Genomic DNA, 24,993 nt, shown 5'->3' on the forward strand with positions numbered 1-24,993 from the left:
TGGAAAGATGCTCATTACCTTGGGAACAGGCCCTTACACTGCTATTTTGATTAGTTTGCAAATAGAGCTCCTTAAGAGAGTTGGAAAATTAGACTTTGTCCTCCCTTCTGTTACATCAATCTAGGATTGCTAGAACATTGCAGAGATGTGGAACAGATAATCCAGACCCAAACTAGGCATTTGGACAACAAGACGTCAGATGAAACTGAGTGTAAACATGCACAAGGCATGTCAGAAGGGACAATTTTGACTCTGTGTATGCTCTGTTGCGTTCTAAATAAATTAGAGCTGAAGACCTGAGAGTCATTGTGGCCAGCTCTCTGAAAACATCTGCTCCGTGTGTAGAAGCAGTCAAAAAGGCAAATAAAATCATAAAAGTAAATCTGACTGCATTGAGAAAGGGATAGAGAATAAACCTGAAAATATTATCATGCTATTATATAAACTGATGGTATGCTGTCACCTTGGCTACTATCTTTGGTTCTAGCACCCACCCCCAGTCTCAGAAAGGATCTGATCAGGTATGGCAAGTCCTGTGTTCCTATAAAAGCTATATGTTTTATTACATCTCTTAAACTTTATTTATGCCTGGAATGTGCTACAGAAGCTTTAATTACTCTCTGCTGATGCATTTTTGTGTTGGCTCCAAGTCATATGACCCTGTAATCCAATAGCAAAATTCAAACAGTTTATCTTGTATAAATGTAAGCAAGGATTTATCCTTCATTTTTACAGTTTCAGCCCCCTGTGTTCAGTTTAAAACTTTATCTTACTCAGAACGTTGTCTGAACTCTACCTAGTACCCCTGGGAATGGGTAAAAGCATTGTTATTCACTTTAATTTTTGTGCCACATTTTCCAAAATTATTTCTTGCAGTTTTTCTTAAAAAATCAGCAAAAGTAAAATGTCCTCACTAACTGAAATATATGTGCATATCTCAGCTCTCAGAAGGCCATTTAAATGTGTCTTACTTAACCAGAGAGTCAAATTTGCATAAATTGTCTACCCCAAATTCCTCCAGTCAAACTAATCATTACATAAACTCAGAATTGGTTGATAGTGGAAGTGAACTGAGAGAAAGTTAGTGTTCTTATCTTGTGGCAAGGAATGTATCCATGGTGGTAAGGGTCCTATCTGTTCGGTTTTACTCCACTGAGAATCCTGTGCTGTTAGAAGTACTCTTCGGTTGGAGGTGATGGAGAAGCTGCTTCTCAGAGGGAAATGGCAAGACGTGACTCCTTGATAGGATGCAACACAGGAAAAGGTCTTTGCTGAAGTCACAGAGGACAGCAGCAGAGTTGAGTGAACTCTGGTGAGGCACCTTCTATCCAGCACTAAATGAAGTTGAAATCACTGTAGCTGAGTTAGGTGGTGGAGCCTTGGGACAGGACCAAACAGGACTGGTGACAGGCCTGCCAGTGGCACCTCAAGATTCTGGGACTGTGCTACCCACAGTTTGGGATAAACTGGAAAACTGAGTCACAAGTCCACCCAATTTAGGCTTAATCAATTTTTACTTTTTTTTATAAAATTCAGATGGAATTATGTTCACATATAGTGTCTAGACATATGTTTATGCCAGACAAATAATAATAGATGACAGAATTGGTAGATGTGCCCTGGAATATGGTAACTTTGGGTCCCAAGAATTCCTTCCATGATAGTCCTCACCCCCTCAATCTCCTGGTCTGATCCTTCAGTCCTGTCCTTCAGTTTCTGGTCCAGGGTTTCTCCAAGTTGCATTTTGTGAAGTCTGCAGTGAAAGTGTTCTTAAAATGAACAACGTGCTGAGTCATAATCTGAGACTGTTATAACATGAAATATATGGCAGAATGTGGGTAAAACAGAGCATGGGACATACAATTCTCCCCCAAGGAGTTTCAGTCACAAATTCAATTAACACTTTTTTTTTTTAATGAGCATCATCAGCATGGATGCATGTCCTCTGGAATAGTGGCCGAAACATGAAGGGGCATACAGATGTTTAGTGTATCTGGCACATAAATACCTTGCAATGCCAGCTACAAAATTGCCATGCGAATGCCTGTTCTCACTTTCTGGTGACATTGTAAATAAGAAGAAGGCAGCATTATCTCCTGTAAATGTAAACATTTACATTTACAAATGATTGGCTGAACAAGAAGTAGGACTGAATGGACTTGCAGGGTCTGAAGTTTTACATTGTTTTGTTTTTGAGTGTAGTTATGTAACAAAAAATAATCTACATTTGTAAGTTTCACTTTCATGACAAAGAGTTTGCACTACAGTACTTGTAGGAGGTGAACTGAAAAATGCTATATCTTTTGTTTAGCATTTTTACAGTGCAAATATTTGTAAGAAAAATAATATACACTTTGATTTCAATTATAACACTGAATACAATATATATGAAAATGTAGACAAACATCCAAAATAGTTAATACATTTCAATTGGTATTCTATTGTTTAACAGTGTGATTAAAACTGTGATTAATTGCGATTTATTTTTTTAATCGTGATTAATGTTTTTGAGTTAATCACATGAGTTAACTGTGATTAATTGACAGCCCTAATTTTAACACCTCAGTCCTTTGGGGTTTAGGTAACTCGTACGTTACACATGTAAGCTTTAGTTACCCAACTTCTGCAGGTTTTTTTTTCTGTTTTTACTGTTTTTGTGCCATGTTGGTTTTTGTCTTCCTGCTCTGGGTCTTCACAGTAAAAGGGGTCTGGTTAAAGGTTTGTGTATTTTCTCCTAAAATCTTCCAGCTCAACAGGTTACCTTTGTTCTGTCAGCAATAACATCATTTTAAGAAGATTAGCAATTCTATGTAAAAGAATGGGCAAAACCACATTTATGCGGGTAAGGCCTTGGCCTGTTACCTCATCTGTACTCATTCACTATCCATAATTACAAATCATTAAAAATATAGCTATCAAGGCTCTTAAGCTTACCATTAACAATTCTTAATTGTATATTACAATATTATGTCAGTATGTTCTCTCCTTCTACTCTTTAATCTATTAGAAGTGGTGGGAAGGGAGTTATGGGAAACATGATGATTCTTTAATGTCAACATTTATTTTCTTTAAACATGGGATTTTCATTCAAAATCCAGTTGTATATGATTTATTACAAAGAAACTTCGTTAGAAATTTTCCTATCAGTGCATGTGGAGGGGTGTTTCAATTTTAGGACTTTGATATTTGTTTGCTTTTGGTGGTACCCCAACACCAACACCATTGACACCAAACTGTGAGTGGGGTTTAGCAGATGGGGAAGTGATGTGGTAAAGAGTCACTTGCCTATTGGAGGTTCATGTTCATTTACAAATATTATTGTGGTGCTTTCCAAGTTGTGTTCCATCTCCCCCAGTAAAGTTTCCTTTGTTTCATAGACTCAGTGCTTGCAGGTGGGAAAGTATTGCCTATTAAGGGCATCCAGAGAAGGTTATTCCTGATCCCAGAAATTCTGGGAGGACACTCAAGCCAGTGGTGCTTCTTAGTTTTCAGAAGGACTCCCAGCTATGGCCTTTGATTCTGACAACGAGTGACAAAAGGGTTACATATAAGACTTTCTGCCTCTTAGGTAGAGGCAGCAGACAGGAGAGGCCTAGGATCAGGAAAGCCCTGCTGCAGTTCTGTCCATAGTAGCAAGGAGGATTACCAGAGGGGAGGGTGTATCGCCTTCCCTCCCAACTAGAGGAAGCTGGGAAAGCACCGAGTGGTTAGTAACCAGTATTTTTTATCTTGTTTTGGAATTCTAACTTGAAAATAAAGCCAGCCCTAGAGGGGGAGGGCTTCAGCAATTTACCCTGTAGGTTTCTTTCAGAGATCTGCATGAGACAAAACAGCATGTTGGCTAGAAATGGATACTCTACCCTCATTTCCCTCCAACTCATTGTCCCTATCTCTCCTTCATGTTCAGCCATAAAGGAGGTAAGCAGAGAGCAAAACCTGTGGCTACAGGGAGGGAGCAGCAGTGTGGCAGCAGAATTAAGTCCTATTTAATTTTTCCTACCTCCTTTCCCCCTTCTCTGGCACCTTTCTACACAGTCAAGGGTGCCAGCAGCATTTAGAACTCAATTTAGGCCTGGAACATTTCAATGTTTTCATTTATTCTCCAGACTTTTCCTAGATGGCCTGTCACTTTTCACAATATTCCGACTTTCATTTCTGTTCTGTTGACAGCGATATAAACAGCACCCCACTCATTTATTGTGAATTCAGTGCTGGTAAAAGGTGCCAGATTAACAGCTTTGGAGAGAAAAGGCTTTACTTCATTCAAAAACAGGTACATAGGCTGCAGAATCCTCAGCAAAACTGTGTTTCAGGTCAGATCTGAAGGGACCGCCTCAAGAAGAAAGGAAGGTAATCCATTCTGCACACTTATTCATGCCTCCATTTCAGAAAGCACTTAAATACGTTCTTAGTTAAGCTTGTATTTAAATACTTCCTTGAATAGGAACTGGAGCCTTGACTCTTGACCACTCTGTTAACAGTCAGTAAGGATCTTAATGTCAATTGATGTGGTTATTTTTGTCATCATAATATGCATAATGCAGTGCTGGCACCAACATTACTAACATCTGAGTGAGGTATGTAAATCCCCATTTTACAGAACAGCATAGCTGAATTGCAGAGAAGTTAAACAATTTACTCATATCAGTATGGCAAAGCCAACTTCAGATTTTGAATTCCTGCTTTGCCTTCCCTGCACATCCAACTAGACTACGAGCCCTATCTCATTTGTGGTCTGGCTTTTTATAAAGAAATGGACTGAGATAACCAACTCTCTTACAGGCCACAATATATAATACTGTAGTTGCTCCAGGGTACTGAAGAAACACAGTAACTGGAACAAGGGTTCTCTAGACTTAATTTTGGAATCAGAAGTGTTTTCCTATCTCCATGGACAAAAGCTCACTTCGACTATTATATGCTTCAGCCTTCCTCACCTGCAAATACTTGTGAAGCAGAATTGACGGCAAGCCACACTGGATCCTCTCCCTTTTCTCCTGTGGCTTCCATACACTGTACCAGAGGTATAGAATAATTTTGGTAGGGATTTGTTTGTGGAGAAGTTTGTGAGGCCTGATTCTAATTTATTAGACTTGGAAAATTATTTTGTCCCTTTAGCATAATCAAGAACAAAATAAAGTTTTTTTTCTAAACTTATCAAAATAACTTCATCTAGTTTTACTTATTTTTTCAATTTTATACATATTGTCTGAACAAGGATTCATTTGCTCACATAGCAGCCTCAGCATTCAGAGTAAACCTCTCCCCTCAAATTGCTAGCTTGCTAATTTAGAATCCTTAATGCGCTGTATACTGTGGTCCTTTGATGATTCTCCTTTTTAAATGCCTCCTCCTGATACTAGGACTTAGCCACGATAATTCTCAATAAAAACAATGTTTGAACTGCAGCCAGCTGTTGGAGGGGGTTATATGTTTTATATAGAAAATAATCAATGTGAAAGGTGAAGTATATAGTTGTGAATGTTTCCCTTAAAAAAAAGAATAGTAAAGTCTGATTTCAAACACAAATATTGCAAGCTTCTCTGTGACCTCAAAGATACATTAAATTAAAAAAGGAACTTAATAGACTTCAGTAGTCCAATGAAGGGATACAGACCCCATTTGGGAAAGCACTGTGGCCTAATTCACTGGACTAGGACTCAGAAGGCCTGGATTCTATTCCTGGCTTGGCCAATGACCTGCTGGGTGACCTTGGAAAAGTCACTTCAACTGTCTGTACCTCAGTTTCCCCAGCTGTAAAATAGGGACCATGATACTGACTCCCTTTGTAAAATACTTTGAGATCTACTGATGAAAAGTGCTATATAAGAGCTAGGAATTATTATTTTATTTTATTATTGTCAAAATGGGGTGAAACGTGGACAACCAGGTAGCATTCACTGACTGTAATTCCTTGTATCTGAATCAATGCATAGGCTCTAGCTGGCAGAAAATGCAGCTTCCCACTGTCCACAGTTTCTGACCACCTTTAGAAAATACTGCAAAACCTTCCTTTTTGGTCAAACTTTTCCTTTATAACAAGAATGACATTCACGGCACCAACCACTTCATTCTTTCTGCTCTCCACTTTCCTTCAAGTAAGAGACTTATCCCCAAACAGATTTCTGTAACCAGAAAATGGAGAGGAGTTGGAGATTCCAAGAAGTCCACTAGGAATTTCACTATTGTCACTCTATTTTACAGAGATGGCACTCAGATAACCATGGCGATGGACAGCGGTATAATACCCTAAGGCTATGTCTAGACTACAAGGTAGGATGTGGCGTTTTTTCCCCCTGATCATGCACACACATTTACATTAGCTCAATGAGAGCTAGCACAATTATAAGCAACAGTGGTACCACAGGGGCTGAGCCATGCTGAGTACAAACCTGCCTGAAAACAGTGGGTATGTACTTGGCATGGTTCTGAGATGCCTCCACTGCTGCTGACCATGCTACTATGGCTACGCTGCTGTTTATATCTGCACTAGCTCTCATCAAGCTACTATAAGTATGTGTACATGAGCAAGGAAATCACACCCCAGCTCATAGTGTAGACATAGCCTAAAATACCATATACAATTTAGAGGAAGGATAACTAGGTGAGAAGTTCTGGCACCTCTCCGGGGTAGAATAAATAGGACTTGCATGTTCTGCTGTAGGGTGCTGCAAAGATAAATATAAATGATGTGAAGGGGAGAATGCAGGGGCTGCAGTATCTGTGATGTCTGAACAAACAAAAGATTCCCCAAGTTAAAACTGAGAGAAGCTGCTGTAATTTTGGCAAAGCTGTAGTCAGGGGAGAGAGAAGAATTAGGATACTTGTAGGTCACTGTTAATTACTAAAGCATCTGATTATCATTAACACGAATTGTGACTGAAGGAAATGGGGCTTTTGCGATATAGCAGCAATTGCTTGAGCAAGCTAAAATTGGTCTGAAGACCATGCACCGTATGTTGGAGCCAATGGAGAAACGAAAAGCAAAACTATCACTCTGTACTTAGGCCCCAGTTGAGCAAAGCATTTAAGATCACGCTTAACTTTAAATGCTCTGTTGAATTAATAGTAGTCTAGTTGAGAGGTTAGATAAAGTTGTAGTAGCAGCAAATCTGCATGTAGCTGGAAATACCATTCCTAATGTTCAAAAAGGCGTAGAATGTCAATTAGAACAATTGCAAAAACAAGAAAATCATTAGATTTTAAATTAATTAGGACCCAAAAAATAGCATTATAACATCTCCACTCTATTTACATACCCACATATGTCACACTGTCTGCAACTACTGATCCAGAGGTTTGACTTACCTAGTCAGAATTTGCCTTCGAGGTGTCTCTGCTTCCTTTTGCTTTAGAAGTCACCCCAATCTGTCATGCAATATTTGTGAAAATTCTCCAGACTGCTGGCAAGCTTTTCAAGAGTAGGCCTTGACCTCTGCCTCCAAAACACTTGTGTAGTAATTGTATGAAAGTCTATACTTACTTAGCATTTAAACACATTTTCTTTTAAACTGTTTTGAACAGCTTTGGAAATAATGTTTTATCAGCTGAGTCAGGGAAAAGAGAACTTGGGAAATCATGTGAGAAGAAAAATCCGTAGTGGTGGGGGGGGATTTTAAAATGCTATTTAAAATCCTGATTTCATTTTTTGTGGCTGTTTTTCTGTTTTTGAGTCCTATGGAATTGGAGGACTCTTCTGTCTTGGAAATGAACATATTGGTCCACATTCAGGTATAATTCCACCGAATCTGATCTTGTGCATCTATATGGAAATTACCTGAATTATTAGTGGAGTTACCTTACTAAGTACTCTAATATTTCATACAGTGATTTCATTTTACTCACTGATGGCGTTGCATGAAGTTTTATAGTACACCACTTAGTAACTTGGTCTTGACTGATAATACTTACCTCTGCTATCTATAGCATTGCATCAACGAACTCACAGTACTTTCTATATTTTTATGTCCCCTGAAAAAGTGTGTTTGCCTGCATTTCACTCATCATTTACAACTCGCTGCAGTCATTCCGCAAAGTCAATTCACATCATCAGCAAAAAGAAGGCTATCAATACACACACATCTTTATATATAGTGACATATGAATGGTAAACTATGTATATAAATATAGAGCTAGATCTTCAACTGATGTAAATCAACATTACTCCATTGACTTCAGTGGGGTACACAAGGTGGGGATCTGGCCCATATTATATAAATGTAGTTTGCTTCTTAGGGCACTTGTCCACTTATTAAACTGGAGGACTGGGATATCAGCTCATACAGAAAAATTCTGTAGAATGTAATAGCAATTAAACCATTGTGGTTCTATGACTGAGATAGAGAATTAAATAGAGTGATAGCCTTTCTATAGGTATTTTTAAACCATCCTATGTAAATTCCATAGGAAGGATGTAATTTTCTGATAAATCTATAGGATGGCTCAATACACCTAGAGAGAGGACTTTAACATAAAGGAAAAACTGAGTTGTTTTTCTGGTTCTGCCACTAATTTGCTACATTCTAGTCTATAACTGTGGCACAGCAGCACCACTATAGTTAATGTTGCTTTATGACTTTTTCTGTTTAAAGGTCAACCTTTCTAATTTCTCCAATATCAACATGCTTAGTCAGAGTTCTCTGAAATTTGGTGTGCCTTAGGAGGGTGCAGGATAGGGTTAGTAACCCAAATTTGGAATAAGTTGAGCTAGGGTTCCAGACATACAAGTCCTGATAAAAAATAGCCATTTTTCAAACAGTTTCTATGTGGGTTTTTGTGCAGAACTAGAAATCAAACTATTGATGTAATGCAGGTCAAAATGGTCTCGATCTATCCAGTTTTACCCACGCTAGTGAATGGCAACCACTAAAAATTTGGGGACCCAAACTGAGGACGGTATTTAAGAGAATGTACATATTTAAGTGCACATATGCCAGTATGGAAAAATGGCTAGAGGGTTTCCACAGAGGTCTTTATGTGTGCAGGAGAGGGAGGGAATTGGGGGACAGAGGCAAGGAGGGGGTTGTAACTGGGGAGGGGGGGGGCAGAAAATGAGGTGTTAAGCAAGGAAGGTTGTTTCAGAAAATCTGTATTTTACCAGTCCCTGCAGGGAAGTGGGGAGGCAAATGTCTATTTTCTGATCTTGGGGCAGATTAATTTGGTGTTTCCGAAGACACACAGCACTGAGGTTTGGAATTCACAGCCAGGGGCGGCTCCAGACCCCAGCATGCCAAGCACGTGCTTGGGGCGGCACGCCACGAGGGGCACTCTGCCGGTCCCCGGGAGGGCAGCAGGCGGCTCCGGTGGACCTCCCGCAGGGTTGCCTGCGGGAGGTCCACCGGAGCCGCGGGACTGGCGACCAGCAGAGCGCCCCCCGCAGCGTGCCGCCGTGCTTGGGGTGGCGAAATCGCTAGAGCTGCCCCTGTTCACAGCAAGGGTACCTTGACTGCTGAGGGAAAAGAAATAGGTGGGCTGCCATGGCTGCCAATGTGTGGATTCTGGATTATGAGGTTGGAGAAGTTTGCGGGAGAGCAAGGAGTAGACCAGAACATGGGAATTGCTGATTTGGGTGGAGAGAGGTGGCCTTTGGTGGCATCACATTTTGCCCACTCTGCAGCTTCTATCTGGTGACTTAGGAGGTTGTGATCTACCAGACATTGTGGTGAATCACTCAGCAGAAATAAACTAGATCTTATTTCTGGAGTATGCCTCATACAATGTATGAGAGCAGATTTGGACCGCAGCAGAGATTTGTGTCTGAGCTGTGATAGTTTTCTCTGATTTGACTGAGCATCTGTGTAATTGAATTAGAAGTTCTGACACCCCACTGTTACTTAAAGATGGAGTGCATCTGTTGCACAGGGGTCAGAGGAACTTACTTTTTGTATTTTGGAACAAAAACTTTGCCTGTAATTTCTCTCACTGGCCCTACCATAAACTCCACCCTCCAACTGTTCTCACATGTAACTGGAAACACCATTCCACTGTAACATAGTTGTTCTTCGCTCCAGGAATCGCATGTGAGTTGGGTTATGAGGGATGGGATGAAGGGAAGTAACAACACTAAATGTGTTTGTATACCAAGAAGAGAAGACTTCAGGAAGATGAGTTCCGTGCTTGTGTGTGTGCATGGGGTGTGGGGGCACCTGGGTACATTAGTGGCAAGGAGGCAAGATAGGGGAAGAATGCAGTGAATAGGTCAGGGACATGCCTGAGAGGCTATGTTGATGCAGGGCTGGTGGGGCCCAGCTTATGAGTTGGCGGTTGGTGTGGAAGTAGTGGGGAAGCTGGTTGGCTTGGTATGGTATGGTGGGAAATATGTACAATTGCCTGAATGACTACTAACTCCAACCAACAACATATTTTTTCCTAATTAAAAAAAAAAACCTAGGAAATTCAATGGCAAAAAATCCTATGTTATTACAGAGTTAAGGCTCTTTTGGGGAATGTTGTTCCTGTGCAAAATGCTGAGTGGAGCAAATCTCAAACTTCTGAATACCAGGAAATGCAAAATTAAGGTTGCCCTCTTTTTGCAGCACTCCCAATATGCCCTGTTACTACATGTACCTTTACTCTTCTAACCCCACAATTGCTGAAAATGTACAAGATCTTCACCACCTTTTACAATCCCTTCACTGTCATTCACTGGATTCCAGCTAACAGTATTGAAGGACAAAAAGGGGCAGGGGAAGGTTGCTTATGCCAGTGGTTCTCAACCAGGGGTATGTATACCCCTGGGGATACACAGACGTCTTCCTGGGAGTACATCAACTCATCTAGACACTTGCCTAGTTTTACAACAGGCTATATAAAAAGCACTAGCAAAGTCAGTACATACTAAAATTTCATACAGACAATGATTTATTTATATTGCGCTCTATATTATACACTGAAATGTAAGTACAATATTTATATTCCAATTGATTTATTTTATAATTATACAGTAAAAATGAGAAAGTAAGCAATTTTTCAGTAACAGTGTGCTGTGACACTTGTATTTTTGTCTGACTTTGTAAGCAAGTGCGGTGAAACTTGGGGTACCCAAGACCAATTAGATGTCTGAAAGGGATACAGTAGTCTGGTATGGTTGAGAGCCACTGGTTGATGCCACCTTCTCTCTACCCTTTTTGAGCAATGCCTTCAGATGCACTTACCACATCCCCCACTGACCCTTGGTGATATAAGATTCAGGAAATTATAGATGATACGATCCTAATGGTACGCTTGCACACTTAGCCAACTGCCCAGAAAGATGACCACACTTGAACAATTGAAGAACCACTTCAACCATTTACAGGTCCCTTCCACTTATTCACAGGATACTATCTCAACCTACACTTTCACTTTACCATTGTTAAACCATTAGAATCCCCTCCTATTCCATCTCACTGCAGACAGTATCCTTTGTAATAAAGGCCCATGCCCTTCTTCTAACATAATCTACACTATTCTCCATAGAAATGCATGCTGAATCCTGAAGGTACACGTATAACTCTTCACTGTCCTCAAACACAAGAAAGTGAAAAACAAATCTCCTATCAGTCACAGCTCTCTCACAAACCTCAAAGTAATCCCCAGACCTCACAGATACACCTCTACCAAGCAGAGCTAGCTTCTGCCTCCATCAGCTACACCTGACACCAACTGCCCTCACTTTACCTGCAGTGCATGCAGATAATACATGGTTAGACTGCTCTCATAACCCAGCTTGCTAACGATGATACCCTTTGTAATAAAATCCTGCTACTTTTATAATGTATTTTTTATTTTTCAGTATTTATTAACTTCATTGGGTGGGCAGAATTTTTAGCAATTTTTAACTTATAGATAGATGCCCAAAATTTGGGGATTTTCAGTGCTTTTTCTTGTCTAAATAAGATCTACTTTAATTTTTATTATATGTATAAGAAATGACTTGCATGTTATTGTAAGCTTTGCATGTTTGTTACTGAACCCCTTGTTTAGCATGTAGTGCATTTGTTCCCTAGCGTTCTGGGATATAACATTGTTTCAAACAACATTATGTTAAGGTGCACTAGGGAACCTTTAGTGTGCACCAGCAGGGTCTGCACAGACCAATTAATGTGCAACATGTTACCGTCCTCTCAAAATCACACCCCCATGGTTCACATTACTGTTCCCTGGAGATATGCCTTTAGATGCAAGCCTGGGAGCCAAGACATTGCCTATATAAACAAACGGTGCTGAGAAAGAGGTGAAGTCAACATAAATTGAGTAACCATTATTGGTGTTTTTCTAGTGTGTGTTGGATAAGCACAGACTTCATTTTTTGTAATGGGTGGTGTGTGTTTGATTGGTTAAAACCTAAAATTAAAATCCCTAAAAGTACACAGTTCTGCACTGAAATGGTGCATATGCACATCTTCGCTTACACACATCAGTGGGTGCAAAGCATAGATCTCGTATCATAATCACAGCTCTGTCACACACCTCAAAGTAAACACACCTTTACCAAGCAGGCCCAACTATTGCCTCCACCATTTAGTGTAGGTAGATCTAACACACTGACTGTACCTGGGGTGTATGCAAATAAGTCCTATTGGCTAGTGCCAGGTTCAGAGGAACAGAGGGAAGGCGGTATGGATAACTTCCTTCCTTCCTCTGTTTGTCCGGTAATAATGTTGCCTGGAATCCTGTGGGTGAGAGTGAATGGGTTGGAGGTGAAGAGCCTGTACCTTTCAGCAATTGTGGGTTTGGCAAAGTAAATGTGTGTGTGTTAACAGGGCATAATGGTGGATTGCTGAAAGAGAGCAGCGTTAAGGTTGCATGAGCAACCAGTTAAGGCCAGCTTGCATGAGCAACCTTAACTGTGCATTGCCTGGTTTTCAGAAGGTTGAATTTTGCTCATCTCAATGTTCTGCAAGAGGACGACATACACAACCTTAACTCTGCATTCTTGTAGTTTTTTTGCCATTGACTTCTAGACTGGTGATGAGCCCAGTATAAAAACCTAAGTATCTGAGAGCCTTCCAGTAGTGCATTAAGCAACATGACTATGCATCTGTCACATGCTTTGTTCGTTTTCTCATTCTCTCCTGAGGGGGGAAAAGCATGTTCAGCAGTGTGTCTTGTGGTAGGTATTTTTTGTAAATTACCTGTTGCTGTGTGTGTGTGTGTGTCTTAGAGAAGGCAAGGTCAAATGTGCCTTGCACTTGGAGTGGAAAGTCATAGAATCATAGAATATCAGGGTTGGAAGGGACCTCAGGAGGTCATCTAGTCCAACCCCCTGCTCAAAGCAGGACCAATCCCCAATTAAATCCCACCCAGGGCTTTATCAAGCCTGACCTTAAAAACCTCTAAGGAAGGAGATTCCACCGCGTCCATAGGTAACCCATTCCAGTGCTTCACCACCCTCCTAGTGAAAAAGTTTTTCCTAATATCCCAACCTAAACCTCCCCGACTTCAACTTGAGACCATTACTCCTTGTTCTGTCATCAGGTACCACTGAGAACACTCTAGATCCATCTTTGGAACCCCCTTTCAGGTATTTGAAAGCAGCTATCAAATCCCCCTTCATTCTTCTCTTCTGCAGACTAAATAATCCCAGTTCCTTCGGCCTCTCCTCATAAGTCATGTGCTCCAGCCCCCTAATCATTTTTGTTGGCCTCCACTGGACTCTTTCCAATTTTTCCACATCTTCTTGTAGTGTGGGGCCCAAAACTGGACACAGTACTCCAGATGAGGCCTCACCAATGTCGAATAGAGGGGAATGATCATGTCCCTCAATCTGCTGGCAATGCTCCTACTTATACAGCCCAAAATACTGTTAGCCGCCTTGGCAACAAGGGCACACTGTTGACTTATACCCAGCTTCTCGTCCACTTTAACTCCTAGGTCCTTTTCTGCACAACTGCTTCCTAGCCAGTTGGTCCCTAGTCTGTACCAGTGCATGGGATTCTTCCATCTTAAGTGCAGGACTCTGCACTTGTCCTTGTTGAACCTCATCAGATTTCTTTTGTCCCAATCCTCTAATTTGTCTAGGTCCCTCTGTATCTTATCCCTACCCTCCAGCATATCTACCACTCCTCCCAGTTTAGTCTCATCTGCAAACTTGCTGAGGGTGCAGTCCACGCCATCCTCCAGATCATTAATGAAGATATTGAACAAAACCGGCCCCAGGACTGATCCTTTGGGCACTCCACTTGATACTGGCTGCCAACTAGACATGGAGCCATTGATCGCTACCCTTTGAGCCCGATGATCTAGCCAGCTTTCTATCCACCTTATAGTCCATTCATCCAGCCCATACTTCTTTAACTTGCTGACAAGAATACTGTGGGAGACCATATCAAAAGCTTTGCTAAAGTCAAGGAATAACACGTCCACTGCTTTCCCCTCATCCATAGACCCAGTTATCTCATCATAGAAGGCAATTAGGTTAGTCAGGCATGACTTGCCCTTGGCGAATCCATGCTGACTGTTCCTGATCACTTTCCTTTCCTCAAAGTGCTTCAAAATGGATTCCTTGAGGACCTGCTCCATGATTTTTCCAGGGACTCAGGTGAGGCTAACTGTCCTGTAGTTCCCTGGATCATCCTCCTTCCCTTTTTTAAAGATGAGCACTACATTAGCCTTTTTCCAGTCATCTGTGACCTTTCCTGATCGCCATGAGTTTTCAAAGATAATGGCCAATGGCTCTGCAATCACATCCGCCAACTTCTTTAGCACCCTCGGATACAATACATCCGGCCCTATGGACTTGTACTCATCCAGCTTTTCTACATAGTCCTAAACCACTTCTTTCTCCACAGAGGGCTGGTCACCTCCTCCCCCTACTATGCTGCCCAGTGCAGTAGTCTGGGAGCTGACCTTGTTTGTGAAGACAGAGGCTAAAAGAGCATTGAGTGCATAAGCTTTTTCCACATCCTCTGTCACTAGGTTCCTCACCCATTCAGTAAGGGCCCACACTTTCCCTGAGCACCTTCTTGTTGCTAACATACCTATAGAAACCCTTTTTGTTACTCTTAACATCCCTTGCTAGCTGCAACTCCAATTGTGATTTGGCCTTTCTGATTTCACTCTTGCATGCCCGAGCAATATCTTTATACTCCTTCCTGGTCATTTGTCCAAGCTTCCACTTCTTGTAAGCTTGTAAAAATGGTGAGGTTTGTGATAGTTCTTAGTTCTTTTGGGAGTTCATTCCACTATCTCTGACTACCCCTGGAGAAAGGTACAGGCAAGTCATTTTGGATACATTTTTTAAACTTGGGTCCCTAAAGTTAGTATTCCTAAATTCATATTTAGGCATCTAAGTAGACGAGTGCTGATTTTTCAGAGGTGGCATCCACAAGTGCCAGTCAGAGCTGTAGTTTCTCAGCAGCTTTGAAAATCAGGCCAACTTGCATTTAGGTATCTAAGGGATTTACTAACTTAATTTTAGATGCCAAGTTTGAAAACTTTAATTGTCATTTCCCACAAAGGTGGAAAGTGAGCATTGAGAAATAAGCCTTACAGTCCAGAAAGGGTAACCAGGAGGTCTAAAAAAGAGTGACCTGAAATTGCTCTCACCACCCCACCTAGATCTGCACATGGAATACACCCTTCACAAGTTTCTTCATACAGAAAGTAGCCAGCCTCCTCTCTGGCATCTTTTCCCCTGTCTTTCAGATCACTGGTTACTTCATTATTTTATTGGGCTTGGAGCAGGGGTATCTGGTTGAAATTCTATGGCCATACAGGAGGTCACATTAGATCATTTAATGTTCCCATCTGGCCTTAAAAATCCAGGCAGTGGGAGGTGGCAGAGACTGAGACAGGACACGGTATCCCTTGTAGCCTAGAGTTTAGCCAGAAAAGGTAGTAAAAACTTTGTATATTATCATTCACAGGATGGATGCTTGTGTCTTGGAGGTTTCTGCAATTAATAACAACCCCAAGTAATATGGTACAGAGGCACAGGATTTCCATACAGATGGCCTTGGCCTGGGGGTAGGCCCAGAGCCTATTCTACTGGCAAACCCTACCCTCACAACAGAGCAACACAGGAGGAACTCCACAAGGGCATCCTTGTGGATATTTCCTTTACCAAATCTCTTTCCCATGCATTTTTCAATAGGACAGGGATCATCTGGGCCAATGTTTACGAAGCACCTTAAGATCCTTGAATGAAAGGTGATCTATACACAGTACTATTTAATAATATAAGGCCTTTTGCCCTATTTATTTATTTTTATTTATTATTAAAATTAGGGAAAGCATAAGGATAGAGTTCCTGAGATTATGGCGTGTTGCCCAAAGGTTGCTATTTGGAAAATTGGGCCCATTGGATATGGGTTGCATGTTGATTTGTTACAGTATCTGATGGTGAAAAAAGTTATGTAGGCCTAAACTTTCAAAAGCAACTAGTGATTTTTTTAGGATGCCCCAATTTTTCACTGACAAACTTTACATTCCTTAACAGGGAACATTTTTCAGAAAATGCTCAACCTGCCTTCTGGGAGTCAGGCCTCTTGCAGATGGCTCAAGTTGGGCACTAGGGTTGCCAATGGGGCTCAGAGTGTGGGAGGGGGCTCCAGGCTAAGCCTGGTTTAGGGGGTTGGGGTGCAAGAGGAGGTGCAAAGTACAAGCTCTGGGAGGGAGTTTGGGTGCTGGAGAGGGCTCAGGGCTGGGGCAAGGGGTTGGGATGCGGGAGGGGGTGCGGACTCTGGGAGGGAGTTTGGGTGTGGGAGGGGGCTCAGGGCTGAGGCAGGGGGGTGGGGTACAAGAGGGAGTGAGGGGTGTGAGCTGCGGCTAGGCAGTGCTTACCTCGGGTGGCTCCCAGGCAGTGGTGCAGTGGGGCTACAAGGACATGCCAGTCGCTTCTGGGAGTGGTGCAGAGCCAGGGTAGGCAGGGAGTCTGCCTTACCCCTGCTGCACCGCTGGACTTTTAGCAGCCTAAAATCTCCTGCTTTGGCTTCAGTAGCCTCTGGGAGATAGAGGCCAATTTCAGGAGATTCCCAGAGAAACCTGGATGGTTGGTAACCCTATTGGGCACCCAAAAATCATTAGTCACTTTTGAAAACACTTAGGCCCTAACCCAAATATAAATGAATTTGTTTGTTTCCCCAGATTGATTTGATCCCCAAATTAAAGAAGAGAAGACAATAGTTTGGAGCATGTTAATTGGGCTCTTTTGCATGCATACTTTTGAACATATGACTGTATTATTTAGATGCACTAGTCATAGATTTTATATTCTGTAGGCAGTAACATCCTTAAAAAAAATGAAGGGTGGATTTTTCGTTGACTTTGCTCTTATTCTGTCTATACTGGGAACATAGAGCACACATTTCATTTATGAACAAGCTACTTCAACTACCTTAACAATCAAGTTAGAGCCACCTCAACAGTAACGTATTGCATTAACGTTTCATACATTTCTGTATTTTATGTACTGCACTGACATTCTGTTCAAGAGGTTGTCTTTTGAATGACTAAATCTTTTAACAGACTGTTGTAAAAAAAGAACATTTTGGAACTTTTATTAACATGGTTTTATTGTTAATATCCATTACAGTGGCATTGTTTCAGCTCAGGAGCTCAAGGGAAAAGGAATGAAAAGTCTCTAGTTACAGTTCTTTGCAGTGTTGAGAAGTTTATTTGGTGTAATACTCTGTTACAGAGGGCACATTCTAATTTAGATTAATCAACATTTAAGTATGTTGATTTACAGTATTATTTCATCTGTTTGCCTCTGTTGTGTACGCAGAATCTCTTTGAAACCCTTAAACTTTATCAGTGGTTGTCAGTAAAAACATATTCAGGAGTCAGAATTGGTTTTCTGTCTGTTTTTGTCAATATCTGTCAGGTCTTTGGTGTGTTTCTGGTTAAAATAAAACTAAATTCCTCCCTTTTCATCTCATCCTTATCACTGAAGACAATAATAGTGTGACAGAAGATCCGCAAAGTTACTGTAGTTCATATCATGCCCTTGATGATCTGTAAGCATGGCTCCTGTGTGTGTCAATGGGAGCAGTGTGTGCTGACTAAGAGCATGTTCTGGAACTGTAGTGGTTTAAACTATTACCCTAATTACCCTGAGCAGCAGACATCTGGGTCCAATCCTGAGAGATGCTGAGAGTCTGCAGTCCTATTTACTTCCGTGTGAGTTACAGATGATAAGCCTCCCTCAGGACTGTATATTTCTCTAAAACAAAAGTGGTTGAGGAATTGTTTTCACGTGCAATACCCCTTTAAGAGGTGAGTGTGGGACCCAAAGTAGTGACTGTCTGTCTGTGGCTTTCTCTGTTGTGAATTTCCTCTTTTCATTATGTCTGAGATGGGGACTGAGATTTATTAGTCTAAAGTGGGCTGGTGTTGACGAGATTATGCTGATATACAGAGCAAAACTGAGTCTGAGAAAAGAGATGAAAATTGAAATGATAAAGTTGTACTGGTAGCTTGTTGAGGTAACTGAAGTGCCTTGTAAAGTTGTATTGTGATGGATTCAAATAAAATACGGGTGCAATTTGTCTAGATCACTTTGAACAACTGCATACTGCAAATAGATTCCTTTATTCAGGTGTGAAGGGTATGTTCAATTCTTTGTTGTCAGTGTAAATTTTAAAATGAAAATAAAATCTCTTCTCAAAGCGTGTCTAAACAGTGTGTAGTATGTTGCAGTAGGCAGCATATAGTAGGTTGTTTCATCTTTTTTTGAATGGCAAGAGGGATTTCTCCATAAATACTCAAACATATCCATTTCATGCACCCAGGGAATTTTCAGATTCTCACCCTGCATAGTAGGAGACACTTTACTGAGCTGTGGTTTCAGATTTACTTTCAGTGCAGCTAGTGAGGTTTAATGATTAAATGAAAAATGTTCAGATGGTTACCCAAACCTTATCCAAAATACTAGGTTCTGGAAAGTTCCTGAGAATCAATTTGTTCACGTGATTACCAAGTACTACTGCTTTGGTTGTTCCTAGGATCTGAAAGTCCAAAGGCACAGAAAAATGAAAAATAAACACGACATTTCCAAATCTCCAAAAAGAGTTGTTTGAGTTACAGATGAAGACTCAGGGATGGAAAGGATCTTTTTCCTCCCAGAAGTGATACCAATTCCTGAAGTTTTTACTCGTACAAAACTCCCTTTGAAAATCCATAAGTGTTGCCTGAGTAATAACAGCAGGTCAGTGCTATGGCTGGCTTATGCCTAATTTATCCCTTAAGCACAAATCCTGGAGCCCATTCAAGGAATTAATACCTCTGAGAACGGTAGAACATACTTTGGCTGGGGATCACATCACACTGTCCTGCAGGGGAGGTGGGTTATCACAATTAATATTTGTCCATGCAAGGTTGGTGGATCAACTACTACACCAGTCTATCAGTTATTACACCATGCAGAGCTGGGGTGCTGGAGCTATTGAAAATTCAAGGGATGTACTAGCAGAGTAACTCCACTACAACTCTGATGACTGGGAATGAAGGTTCCTTTCCTCACACTCCTCCTCTATACACTCCACTCCGAATACCTCCAAACCCCATAGTATATAGACCTGATTACTTTGTGTGTACACTTGGAGAAGTAATTGTGTCTAAGGCTATGTCTACCCTGCAATGTAAGCCCAGGGTTAGTGAGACTTGAGTCAGCTGATCTGTGTTAGGGAACCCTGAACTTGGTGTCTAAATTGTATTTTAACCTTGCGTTAAGACTTTTCTAATGCATGCTCGAACCTAGGACTCCAGCATCCATGCTGCAGTGTGCGGACCCCAGTCAAAGTAACTATACCCCAGATTCCCTATCATACCTCCCCCCCAGAAATGTGGCTGCTCTAGCCATAGGACCATGGTGCACTGTGGGAAAACTTTCTGTAATGTGAAGGATGGGCAGTAAAGTTTGAATAGCCGACCAACAAAGCCTGTTAAGTAGTCATTTTGGTCTGTGCATGCCCAGCCACCAGAGCCCGCAACATGAAGGAGGTGCCTTTTGACAAATTTCCTTGTTTGTGCTTTTTCTGTCCCACCAAAGATACCTGATGGATTTCCTGATGGAGGATGTTAGGGAGATTCCCAAACCTGAGCTGGCTTTTGTAGGTGACAAATCTGAGGAACTGTCACAGATTGAAGTATCACTAGAGGAGGTTTTGGAATTAATTGATAAACTCAACATTAACAAGTCACCGGGACCAGATGGCATTCACCCAAGAGTTCTGAAAGAACTCAAATGTGAAGTTGCAGAACTATTAACTAAGGTTTGTAACCTGTCCTTTAAATCGGCTTCGGTACCCAATGACTGGAAGTTAGCTAATGTAACGCCAATATTTAAAAAGGGCTCTAGGGGTGATCCCAGCAATTACAGACCGGTAAGTCTAACGTCGGTACCGGGCAAATTAGTTGAAACAATAGTAAAGAATAAAATTGTCAGACACATAGAAAAACATAAACTCTTGAGCAATAGTCAACATGGTTTCTGTAAAGGGAAATCGTGTCTTACTAATCTATTAGAGTTCTTTGAAGGGGTCAACAAACATGTGGACAAGGGGGATCCGGTGGACATAGTGTACTTAGATTTCCAGAAAGCCTTTGACAAGGTCCCTCACCAAAGGCTCTTACGTAAATTAAGCTGTCATGGGATAAAATGAAAGGTCCTTTCATGGATTGAGAACTGGTTAAAGGACAGGGAACAAAGGGTAGAAATTAATGGTAAATTCTCAGAATGGAGAGGGGTAACTAGTGGTGTTCCCCAAGGGTCAGTCCTAGGACCAATCCTATTCAATTTATTCATAAATGATCTGGAGAAAGGGGTAAACAGTGAGGTGGCAAAGTTTGCAGATGATACTAAACTACTCAAGATAGTTAAGACCAAACCAGATTGTGAAGAACTTCAAAAAGATCTCACAAAACTAAGTGATTGGGCAACAAAATGGCAAATGAAATTTAATGTGGATAAATATAAAGTAATGCACATTGGAAAAAATAACCCCAACTATACATACAACATGATGGGGGCTAATTTAGCTACAACGAGTCAGGAAAAAGATCTTGGAGTTATCGTGGATAGTTCTCTGAAGATGTCCACGCAGTGTGCAGAGGCGGTCAAAAAAGCAAACAGGATGTTAGGAATCATTAAAAAGGGGATAGAGAATAAGACTGAGAATATATTATTGCCCTTATATAAATCCATGGTACGCCCACATCTCGAATACTGTGTACAGATGTGGTCTCCTCACCTCAAAAAAGATATTCTAGCACTAGAAAAGGTTCAGAAAAGAGCAACTAAAATGATTAGGGGTTTAGAGAGGGTCCCATATGAGGAAAGATTAAAGAGGCTAGGACTCTTCAGTTTGGAAAAGAGAAGACTAAGTGGGGATATGATAGAAGTATATAAAATCATGAGTGATGTTGGGAAAGTGGATAAGGAAAAGTTATTTACTTATTCCCATAATACAAGAACTAGGGGTCACCAAATGAAATTAATAGGCAGCAGGTTTAAAACAAATAAAAGGAAGTTCTTCTTCACGCAGCGCACGGTCAACTTGTGGAACTCCTTACCTGAGGAGGTTGTGAAGGCTAGGACTATAACAATGTTTAAAAGGGGACTGGATAAATTCATGGTGGCTAAGTCCATAAATGGCTATTAGCCAGGATGGGTAAGAATGGTGTCCCTAGCCTCTGTTTGTCAGAGGATGGAGATGGATGGCAGGAGAGAGATCACTTGATCATTGCCTGTTAGGTTCACTCCCTCAGGGGCACCTGGCATTGGCCACTGTCGGTAGACAGATACTGGGCTAGATGGACCTTTGGTCTGACCCGGTACGGCCTTTCTTATGTTCTTATGTTCTTAGTTGCAGGAGGAGGAGGAGTAACCTGGCATCACAGACTCTCACCGGCACATGCTGTTCAGTATAACTTGCAGAGCTGCTTCTAGCACAAGACCATAAGCACAGACTGTTGTGACCACATCATCATGCAGACTTGGGATGACCAGCAGGGGTCCAAAACTTTCTTGTGATGAAAGCCACTTTTCTGGAGCTCTGTGAGAAGCTGGCCCCCACCCTTCAGTGTAAAGAGACACATTTGAGGGCATCCCTGCTGGTTCAGAAGTGGATTGATATAACCGTCTGGAAGCTGGCTATCCCAGACTAATACAGGTCCATTGCCAACCAGTTTGAGATTGGAAAATCAACTGTGAGTGAAGTGGTGACAAAGGTTTCTGAGGTTTACCCCAAGGTGACAGGCATTAAAGATATTCCGGCATGAATTGCTGTCTTCAGGAGAATGGAGTTTCCTAACTGTGCCAGGGCTATTTGTGGGACTCATGTGCTCATAGTTTGCCCTCCTCAAGGAGCACATGATACATAAACCGCAAAGGGTACTACTCCATTGTGCTTCAGGCACTAGTGGACCGCAGAGGCAGATTTATGTATGACAATTTTGGTTGTACAGGAAAAATTGTTAATGCCAGAGCTTTTGCCACTCAAGAGTCTACGTTCATGGACCAGCTGGGACACTATTCCCACCAAATGACATTGACATAAACAGGATTACTGTCCACACTGTTATTCTTGAGGCGGGAAGACCCTGTGTACTCCCTTTTGCCCTGGCTTATGAAACTGTACCCTGATTTCAAAGGCCCTGGCAAAAAAAAACAAGTTTTATTACACTCTCAGCAGGTGTAGAAAAGTTGTTGAATGTGCTTTTGGTAGATTAAAATCACATTGGAGGTATCTAAGTCTTCAATGCCAGTGTCATCAACGCTGTCCACATTACTGTGGCTTGCCGTGCTCTTTGCAACCTTTGTGAAACCAAAGGCGAGCTATTTCCCCCTCAGTGGAACTGCGATGGCACGGGGACACTGAGTCAGTACACTCAGCCAGAAAGTGCAGCTACCACCTCAGGAGCTGGTTGTGCCCAGGCAGCAGAGGTCAGGGGTGCTTTGTGTTCTCACATGATGGACTTGCATGGCCCAACAGAAAGGAGGGAATAGTACCTGTACGAAAGTGCTTGCAGGAGAAAGCTGGCTCATTTGGGGGGGGGCAGGGGCAGTGCTTGGGAGGGGAATGGGCTTGATTGCCATCCAATGTAAGTTTGAATGACTTGATAAATAATGAATTTGGTTGGGGGGAGAGGGGGCACAATGGCTGTACAGATGGAATTTATTGAAATGTGAATTGCTGTGCCTAGCTAAATAGGAGTACCATTTGCTTACTAAAACTTAATTGCTCCTGGGCATGTTTTTAGCTTTATTATCTCAAATCATGATTTAATGATGTGATGCAGTGATAGCAATAAACTTTCTTGAAAACATAGCATGCTCTATTTGGAAACATGTCTTACATCAGTAAATCACTCTCATAGTCTTCGGCAGGCCAGCCGCCATTACAAAACTATCCACTCCTCCAAAAAAGGATAGGAAATAATTAATCCCTGACACAATCTCCCTACCACTACATATCCCCCTGGCCCCATATCCCCCTTTCCCTTCTTTACACATTTCCCCCTCACTTGGCAGCTGCAGGGAGCTCTGTCCTCCTACCTTAGCTGCTCTTCCCGTTCCAGGTACTGCTTTGCAAGAGCCTGCTCACTCGATGAAACCCTGTCCTCCACCTGGGTGGCGAGCCTCAGCCTTTCCTCCTGCCTGTCAGCAGGCCGTTGTTCCAATCTTTTGACCCTCTGCTTCAGCTGTAGCAACTGCTGGTCTGCCCTTTCAAGAAAATCAACCCTAACTTCACCATGAAAACGCTTCCTTTTGGAACGGTTCGTGATTGTACACTGGGCCAGGGATCGAGTTCCTGAAGAACAGCAGGCTGTATAGTTGAGGGACCTGAAATAGGATGAGAAACAGAAGGTTTATTGTCTAAAGTAGCTCTGTGGAGGGCCACAGAATTAATTACTGTGGAATCTCAAGGACATAAAATGTAACATTTCTAAAGTGAAACAGCATTCATTATTGTGACAAGGATGCTTCAGTCCTCATACAGTCTCTGGACACAACCTTGTTAATTGCACTTACAGAAGTGCAGAGACAATGGTGAGTTTAAAGTTATAAACTTTATTTTGTTTCATAAAAAATGTCATAACTCTCTGCCATATGGGGGATGGGGCTGGTAGGAATAATACCCTCTCTGCAAAAGGCTTTTTCTGTCATCTCAGGCCTTTCATATATTGGAAGACATAACTGTTTTTGTGGTGCCCTATTGGCAGAGGAGTTATTCCAAGCTGCTGGGGGGAAGCCTGCAGTGTCTGCAGCTGAAGTAATCAAATGTATAGTGACTGAACAGCACATTTGTGAGAAGAATGGACTAGTCAGTTATACCTGGAAAATACGCCCTTCCTTGCAATGTGATTATCTGGAGTTCCTGCTTCAGGAAAAGTTTGCAGTTATCAGTAGCCAGGATTGGGTCTAGGGTTGTCAACCCTCCAGGAGTGTCCTGGAGTTTCCAGGAATCTAAGATTGTCATGTGATGAAACCTCCAGGAATTCATCCAACCATGACTGGCAACCCTAATTGGGTCAGAATCCATGAGGGAAGTAATATGATGCTGTGTTAGCTTGCATATGGCTTACCATGTTGTTGCAGCACACAAACCCGCTGAAATCTGCAGTTTTATTCTACCCCACGCTCTGCACGGCTCTGGGAAATAACTGACACCCCACTAGTTCTTTGGAGAAATGATTTTGTGACCCACAGACTGCCTGGACTACCTCTAACTGAAATGGAGTAGATTGGGGAATAGAATACTGTTTCACAAATACACACACTCTGCTGGCTGTTTACAGGTGCACCATAGACTCCAGAAGAGTGATTACAGAGTGGCAAATTTCTTATTACTAAAAGGAAAACAAGAAGGACCCTAGCAAACCTCTGCCTTAACAGTTAAAATAACCTTTGCAGCTGTTCATGAATGTTTGAAATTCCAAGTTGCCATTTTGAATGCCACATGGTTGGGAAGAAAGGGATGCCAACGCACTGTGATACAATCTGCCATTAGTGGCCAAACACTTGTAGCCAGGTATAATAATTTTGCATTGCTGCTTGCAGCAGAAATC

This window comes from Mauremys reevesii, linkage group 2 (assembly GCF_016161935.1).
Source record: "Mauremys reevesii isolate NIE-2019 linkage group 2, ASM1616193v1, whole genome shotgun sequence".
In the NCBI taxonomy this organism is placed as follows: domain Eukaryota; kingdom Metazoa; phylum Chordata; order Testudines; family Geoemydidae; genus Mauremys; species Mauremys reevesii.